Source organism: Metopolophium dirhodum, chromosome 1, assembly GCF_019925205.1.
Source record: "Metopolophium dirhodum isolate CAU chromosome 1, ASM1992520v1, whole genome shotgun sequence".
Lineage (NCBI taxonomy): Eukaryota > Metazoa > Arthropoda > Insecta > Hemiptera > Aphididae > Metopolophium > Metopolophium dirhodum.
In genome coordinates, this window is record NC_083560.1 from 35,758,764 (window position 1) to 35,766,749 (window position 7,986).

The window sequence follows — 7,986 nt, forward strand, 5'->3', positions numbered from 1 at the left end:
AATATAATAATATACTTGTTGAAAAATTAAATTTTATATATCAAAATACTCCTAATAATATTCTACTTAGGAATATGGAATTAAAAATGTATGTCATCATGGAAAAGAATTATTAACATAAAACATTGACAACAATAAAATTGATAATTTTTTCCAAAAATGTTGTTTTGTAACGACTTGAAATTATACCAAATATTAGTATTTTTTTTAAATAATGGATGTCTTACGTTAAATGGATTACCCCGTATACATAAAAGTGTTTGACAATTAATGTAAATTTCGTTATGTAAGATACGCCGAAAGACGTCAGTCCCACACTCCCACCACCTCCTTCGACGTCTCCAATTGCCGTACCGATTGCAGAACCAGCATAATTTATGTTAAACCTACCGGGCACCGGCCAATAAAACACAATAATTAAAAATAAAATAACGGAACAGCCGACTGCTTCCAGAATGTTTTTTTATTATTTTATCCGTTTTTATTTAAGATTTTTTTTAAATTTAATCGTGTATCAAACTACCATCATAAGGGAGTCACACGGTCTGCACCGGGAAAAATGAAAACAAGTAAAATTGTATTTAACTGTACCGACACTTTTTTTTTTTATAAGATAGTGGTTTGGCTGGTACAATTTTTTCTGTTTGTCCTTAACTAGTATTAATGTTAAAATTGTTATCCATGAATTATTACTTAATTTGTTGGACGACCATAATATTATTACAATTTTCCCCTTAACTGCATATTTATAAACGAAGAACGATTATTATTATTATTATTATTATTGTTAAATCATTATCATTATTCCGATATATCGGTTCGGAGTTATATGCCACAACGAGCTTTCTCCGGCCCACGATTATTATTGTTATTATTATCAATTTATCATGATTATTATTACAATATTTCGGTCAGGAGTTTTATACCTGCGCGATCTTTTCTAGCCTACGTGCCTGTATCTATTAAAGATCGAATTATTTAACCAAACTTTTGTTATCATTTATATCAATGGTGTTTATTTTTTTTTATCCTGTATGCAAAATTTCTATCAGAAGGAATGCTCCGATTGCAACATAATATAGTACCTTATCTTTTAGGAAATTAGATCAAGATGGTACTTTAAAGAGGTCATTTTTCGATTTTCTCAATAGCTATTTAATGCCATAGGAAAAACTATCGACAAATTACGAAAAACCGCTAAAAATGAGATTTTAATTTCTAACGCTTTGTTTATCACTATAGAAACGAATAAAAATAACGATTTTAGTTATTTTGTTGTAATTTATAATATTAATTCTACTTATAGGCTATAATAAAATATAACATTAATATAGAATATCCAGACTGACAAACTGTCTCCGCTCAGAATCGTTTTTCGTATACAGTGATATGATATCATTGAATTCAAATTTAATGCAAACCATTATGCAGTGACCCACTTGTAACCTACTGTACAGCAGAGCAAAAGCCACTTTTCCGCTTTTTATTTTATTTTTTTTCATTTAAAATACCTAATTTATAGCCGGTATTCGGTAGTTTGTATAATTAAAATAATATAAAATACACGGTACACATGTAGGATTGTTAATGGTAGGTATGTACTTCAACAATATACTATTTAGTTTTCGTTTTGTACATAAATTAGTAGAGGTAGCTGTCAAAATCATTGGTTAAGACCGGCGAGTAGTTTGAGATAAGTTTTTTTGTAATTGTGGTTTTCAAATTTGTTTTCTGAAAATATTAAAGCATTTAAAAATTTATCATAATCTATATATACAAAAATGGAGGACATTTAAAAAATTACCTGTACTGATTAGTAATTTTATTATTTTCCTATTACCTGTTTAAATGATGATCATATTAATATTTACGCTAAACTGTTTAAAAAAATAATATAAGATAATACAATGAAAATAATTGCAGAAAAGGGTCAATATAGGCAATTTTGTATACAGCTCTGAACAATTCTTCATAAGAAGATCCATTCCTGTTTAAGGCGCTTTATGAATACTAGATTCTAAGGAACATTTTATAGGCAACTTCATATGTATTCGGCTGTAACTATACCATTGTGTTACTTATAAATTAAAAATATTATGATCATTAGTGTGAGCATAAGCGCAACTAGACCAATCATTTTGGACAAATTATAATATATTCCCAGACCTCCAGACCTTTAACACAGTATAAATATTTTTATTTATTTGAAATATTATTTTATTTATAAATATTAACAATAATTTATTTTGCTATGTATATTTATGCACTATATTCAAATTTTTTTATTCTGGCCAATTTGAACTAGAAGTAGAACTATCTTCTTAAAGATGGATATATTCTGTTAAGTGTAAGTCACATCTACTAAACAACAACACATGGACCTGAAAGATATGAGTTATAAATAAATGTAATATTAAATATAAAATGAACAATATAGACTAATTGATGCCAATAATTAAAGTGTGCAACTTATTAGTTTGTACCTATATGAAATTTTAGATGTTCACAATGTTTGCACACTTTATTTTGTATCAAGTTGCAACTTACTCGCTATGTCCCGAAATACAGATCATAACAATCAGATCAATAACGATGAGTTCTAAAATAACTTTTTGTTTCTAAAAACAAATGTAATTGATAACCGTATGTTATCATCATATTTATCAATTAGGTATGTGATTTGTTAAAATGACAGTAAATAAAGAAAAGTAATAATTTCAATGTAATTCCACCAAGTTCTTATATTCAATAGATTAAAATAATAATAGAAAGGTGGGCAAGTGGGTAACGCTTTGCTATATTATGTATGTGTTAAATTTAATTTAATGATATAAAATAATTTTTTACAAAAAAAGATTCTGAGCAAAAAGCCAAAGACTATCAGCCTATATTACAATATAAGTACCTATATTTTATGGTATGTTTTAGTAAAACAGTAGATTGAATTAATTTTTACCAAAAACATTTCATTTGATATACTTTAAAAGCTTCAAGTAGATACAGTATGAAATACTTATGAAAACTCTAGAAAACTATTAACCCTTCACTATTGTACATTTTATACATTTTTAACTACAAAATAATTTGCAAATTGTTGATGAATTTTGTAAAGATGTGAACTTTAAATGCTTATGAAAAATAGTGGCTATGTATCTTTTATATTTTTGAACAGATATTATAGATACTATAAGGACCCTTGTATTACATTGTCAAACTCTTTGACATAGCAAAGAACTTTTTATTGACAATAATTTGAAAAACAAACCTAGTTGAAAAAATTAAAATATCTTATTTTTATAGTTAGCTCAAAAAGAGTAAAATTATTTTAAAATTGTATGGTGTATAAGAAATGTTAATCGGAACATTCGGTGAAAATTCATGTATCTATGGTTATTTATTTTAGTTACCCCAAAAAACAAAATTAATTTTTGTCAAAAACATAAGTGGACGGCATATTATCAAATTTGCATTTAATGAACATAGTTCTAAACGCTCCGTGTATTAAATTGAAATTATCAATAACTATTTGTTGATAAAATATTAAGCTAACTTTGGGATGAGTACTAAGAAATAAAATATAAACTATAATTTGTGTCATTACAGTTTTAATATTTTGAAAACTTACATCTCAGGAGTATCACAGGTTCCTCAAAATAAATATTATAAAACTAAAAAAAAAAACTGTTTTAATTCAAAACATACTTTATGAATGCTTCTTATTTTTATTTTTATGATAAATAATTATAAATACTTACTTCAAATGGACAATCGTTGGATGCCTGGACTTCTGAAAATGTGTTAATAACAGCAACAATGATATCTAAAGATGTGGTTATTGATATGTTACGTCGTAGTTTGTTAATCTCATCAATTAATAATTTGGGCAGACTGTCTTTCAATCATGAAATCATATTACGCTTCCATACATCCCATACATCCCATATCTCTGATCCCCATCTGTGCTGGTGAAATGTGGCCATACAAATGCTTTGCTTCTATCAGTTAATGTTTCTTATTATTTGATTTATCGTAGTTGCTAAGAATGCATTTATATTATGATATACATACTTAAATATGTAATATTGTCAAAAAAAAAAAACAGATTTGCAGTATTTTCGGTTTGAATAATACTCAATAGTTGAAGTACCAGTTCCTCGAGTAACGTAACTTTGTTCAATTATAAAGTCTTTGACTGATCATCGTAAATATCGAAACATTTGTACCATGCGTCTCTTGATATATTGTCCTGTGTTATGATTTTCTTTACAGTCTCTTGTACAAATTTCCAGCATTCCTGAAAATTAATGTTTGTTATTTTATGTGCCATACTAGTTAAATTATTTTTAAACAATAAAACTATTACTATAGTTTTACTATATTTACTATTAGTCTTACTATTTAAGACTTAGGTAATTAAACAATAAAAATCCCAATAAAAACTTTTCAAGTATTTGTACCTACTATTTACAATATTAAGAACCTACTGATAAGTAGTAAATAATCCGGTGCACACGAATTGCGTACCAAGTCAGGTAAACGAACCTTTTTGAACGAATTGCGTCCCGGACGCAATTCATGTTACTTTTTGCCTTAAGATATTTTTTAGTGGTTTCCAAATTTATTAAAATTTTTTAACAATTTAAATATTTATCACAAATATTATTATTATATGAAAACTAGCTTTTAGTGGTTTTTACTTTTATAGATATTTTTATAAAAATATTACGGACCATACGGACTTTCCAATCAATAAGTAACTATGGATTACAAGCGAGGCACTATATAAGATAACATCACACATAGTGATTAAATACAATTTGACCCGATACAATTTGTATTAATTAATAACTCGGACACTGGCATAGTTATGTTTTCATGTCAAACTAACTTAAGCTTTTTTAGCAAAATAAGTGTATTTTATGTAGATGGAACTTTTGAATACTGTACAATGTCTGAAATACTGAAATGTCTGCTATTCAACCAGATGAACACAAAATTACAGAATTTGCTAATTATTTAGTAGATACATACATACACGAAAATTCAATATTTCCTCCAGATTTATGGGCAGAAAACAGTGCAAGCTCACAAAGAACCACCAACGCGTGCGAATCATTTCATTCAAAATTTAACAAATTTTTTGATTCTCCTCATCCAAACATATACACATTTTTAGAAGTTTTAAAAAATATGCAAACCGATACAACAATATTGATAAGAAGTAGTCTTGAAAAACGACGAGTACCAAGAAAACCAATACCTAAGGGAAAGAATACAATTTATAGAAAATAAAATAAATCAATTAAATAATAATGAAATCACGATTAAAGATTATGTTAACATATTAGCCAATAAATATAAATACAGACAAAATTAAATCAATACTTTTGATATTAACCTATGACTTATAAATCTAATAAACTTTTTAAAAAAAATGTGAATATGACCATATGATATTATGATTTTTCAATTTAAATTTGTTAAAAATATGTGAATATAACGACTTATTATATACGAAATTATGTTTTCACGGCTTTAATTTTTTTTTAAAAATAATATGTGAATATGACCATTTATACCTATGATATTATGATTTTACAATTTAAATTTGTTAAAAATATGTGAATATGACAATTTATTGTATACGATATTATGTTTTCACAGACATATCTTTATTATTTCAATGTCATTTTAAGAACCACTCAACTGTAGATAAAAAGGTAACACGAATTGCGTCCGGGACGCAATTCGTTCAAAAAGGTTCGTTTACCTGTTTTGGTACGCAATTCGTGTGCGCCCAAATAATCATATATCATTAATCAATTTAGCATGGGTGCTGTATTGGTGATTACCATATTTCTTAGTTTTCCCCTTCCTTATTTTAAATGTAAAAAGTATCAATTTTTAATTAGTAAATAGTAACCATTGTTTTTATAAAACTATTTTAATTACAGTTATTGAAATTAAAAGTTTGAAAGAGCCAATTTTTCAAATTAAAGATTTAGAACTTGGAAATAAGATACCTAGACAATCGTTTTGGATGATATGGCTAATAATATTATATTAAATACTATTTTGTCATATTAATGTTTAATTATAAAAATAAAATAAAAATTACTCTATTGTAATCATGACATGAACATTAAATAATATGTTTTATTGCCTCATAAATATTACAAGTTCATGAGGTCTAATCCAGTTTATTTTGTGTTATTTGCTATCAAACATGAATTGACTATAGTCTATCAATACTAGACTAATTACATCAATTAATGAGCAAAATAGTTAAATTTATATAGACTTAATTCTCAATAATTAATGTACAGTAAACAAATTTAATTCAATGTATGAAAATTGCAAACAACTATAAGGAAGTTGATTTACAAATCTGTTTCTACTTATTTTCTGTGTAGACAAAAACAAATTTATCGAAACTAAAGTTCCATAGAGTAGTCTATAGTAAATAAATTATACAATAAGTAGGACAGAGGACTTGTAGAATTTGTACATAGCTCTGTGCTCTATTTTATTTCAAAGCAAGGTATGGAGATTTTAAGATTGAAACATACAATTATTATTTTATTAATTTATTTTGACTAAAAGACAAAGCCCTTTCGATACAAATATAAGTCCACGCACACAATTAGATATACAATGTGTCCGGTGAATAGCTTTAAAATAAAAACCTATCAATAATATTCTCACCTTTAAGTTACATAATTCTCTCCAATATTGTATGGCTTCATCTGAGCTGGCAGAATTATCTTCAAGTAAGTCAAAACTGAAAAATTGTCAATACTATGGTTAGTCGGCCAACTTCTTAGTTTCTTGTATGTAGTACATCGTATATTTCAGTTTTGAAAACCATAGTATGTATAGTCCATGTATGAACTAAAAACGATAAACAATTAAGTAACTTTTGGTTTTGGCAAACATTTAAAATTGGATACTTGAGTAATATACTTGCATTAGTGTGCATGAATTAGACATTAATAAGTTTCCAAGGAATTTCTGTATAAATTAAAATCATCAACTGTAAAGTCTACAAATTCTTTATTGGTCTGTTCATTTTCTTCTAACACATCGGTGGAGAAATATAATTTTCTACAAATGTCAAGTTGTTAAAAAATAACAAAAGTTTTATGTAAAAATATTGTAATATATAATGATTTTACCTCTTCGATAATTTATTAGTCACGCTCTGAGTAGTGCCAGTGTTGCTGTAAATAATTAAAATTGATTTTATATAGTTTATTTTACTTCTCTATCCCAGACAAGTGGTTAAGATTATGTTTTGAGATAACCTCATAATATCCACTAACTCACTGAGCTTTGTTTATAATCACTGATTGTGAAATGATTAGCGCAGATTCTATGCCAGATAAAAATTGATTAATAATTTAATTTGAAGATTTTTGGCCATTATTTCCTTGTATTTTCATTTTTTTGGAAATCTATTATTTGTGAACAAATTAGCAAATTAAACTGACCACATATTTTTAAGAAATATAACCACTACCTACAACTAGAAAATAATACTTACAAATGAAAATTAAAGTAATTTGGCGAGGCGATACTCTGGATGTTTTACTAAAAAGAATACACTTATGCATGGTAATCTTTTACTAAAATGTATGAAAAGAACTCTGTACGAATGTAGTCTGTAGTCGAATTTCAAATAATCGAATTATTCAAAAGTCAGCAAACAATAAAATAAAATAATGTGTTGTTATTTATTTGATAACAATTATTGCCTACTATCTTAGTTCGTGGTACGTAGTGATAAGTGCGAATGGTTATCTATTGGAGGTACTCCTGGCCGATGTGGCGGGCATTAAATTTCACCGAAGTATAAAACATCGGCAACGCTGCCTCCATGACCACGATTTAAGAGGACGTAACACGGGCATTTTATCGTCTGATTCTTATGTAGCGAATTTACGATCAGCAGATCACAAATTTTAGCATCGTTAGTTTTAAAATTAG

The 7,986-nt window shown here is 27.0% G+C and overlaps 2 long non-coding RNA genes across 2 annotated transcripts; both read right to left on the reverse strand.

Annotated features, from left to right (window-relative positions):
- Nucleotides 1-3,775: 3,775 nt before the first annotated feature.
- LOC132935344 (uncharacterized) lies at nt 3,776-6,885 on the reverse strand. The gene is made up of 3 exons (XR_009663219.1): nt 6,706-6,885; nt 4,069-4,294; nt 3,776-3,995 (listed from the first exon to the last, which is right to left on the reverse strand). It is a non-coding gene; the product is annotated as an uncharacterized LOC132935344 (long non-coding RNA).
- A 100-nt stretch (nt 6,886-6,985) lies between these two features.
- On the reverse strand, nt 6,986-7,690 carry LOC132933942 (uncharacterized). Its single transcript, XR_009662960.1, has 4 exons — nt 7,544-7,690; nt 7,327-7,454; nt 7,176-7,220; nt 6,986-7,104 (listed from the first exon to the last, which is right to left on the reverse strand). It is a non-coding gene; the product is annotated as an uncharacterized LOC132933942 (long non-coding RNA).
- Nucleotides 7,691-7,986: the final 296 nt, after the last annotated feature.